Here is a 736-nt window from a genome sequence, read left to right as displayed (position 1 = left end):
AGTTAGGTTAAGGGACAAATTGAGTTAGGTTAAGGGACAAATTGAGTTAGGTTAAGGGACAAATTGAGTTAGGTTAAGGGACAAATTGAGTTAGGTTAAGGGACAAATTGAGTTAGGTTAAGGGACAAATTGAGTTAGGTTAAGCGATAATCTGGTACAGCCACAGTTAGGTTAAGCGATAATCTGGTACAGCCACAGTTAGGTTAAGCGATAATCTGGTACAGCCACAGTTAGGTTAAGCGATAATCTGGTACAGCCACAGTTAGGTTAAGCGATAATCTGGTACAGCCACAGTTAGGTTAAGCGATAAACTGGTACAGCCACAGTTAGGTTAAGCGATAAACTGGTACAGCCACAGTTAGGTTAAGCGATAAACTGGTACAGCCACAGTTAGGTTAAGCGATAAACTGGTACAGCCACAGTTAGGTTAAGCGATAAACTGGTACAGCCACAGTTAGGTTAAGCGATAAACTGGTACAGCCACAGTTAGGTTAAGCGATAAACTGGTACAGCCACAGTTAGGTTAAGCGATAAACTGGTACAGCCACAGTTAGGTTAAGCGATAAACTGGTACAGCCACAGTTAGGTTAAGCGATAAACTGGTACAGCCACAGTTAGGTTAAGCGATAAACTGGTACAGCCACAGTTAGGTTAAGCGATAAACTGGTACAGCCACAGTTAGGTTAAGCGATAAACTGGTACAGCCACAGTTAGGTTAAGCGATAAACTGGTACAG

The sequence above is a fragment of the Schistocerca gregaria genome, unplaced genomic scaffold (genome assembly GCF_023897955.1).
Source record: "Schistocerca gregaria isolate iqSchGreg1 unplaced genomic scaffold, iqSchGreg1.2 ptg001668l, whole genome shotgun sequence".
Taxonomy (NCBI): Eukaryota; Metazoa; Arthropoda; class Insecta; order Orthoptera; family Acrididae; genus Schistocerca; species Schistocerca gregaria.
This window is presented reverse-complemented; position numbering follows the sequence as displayed.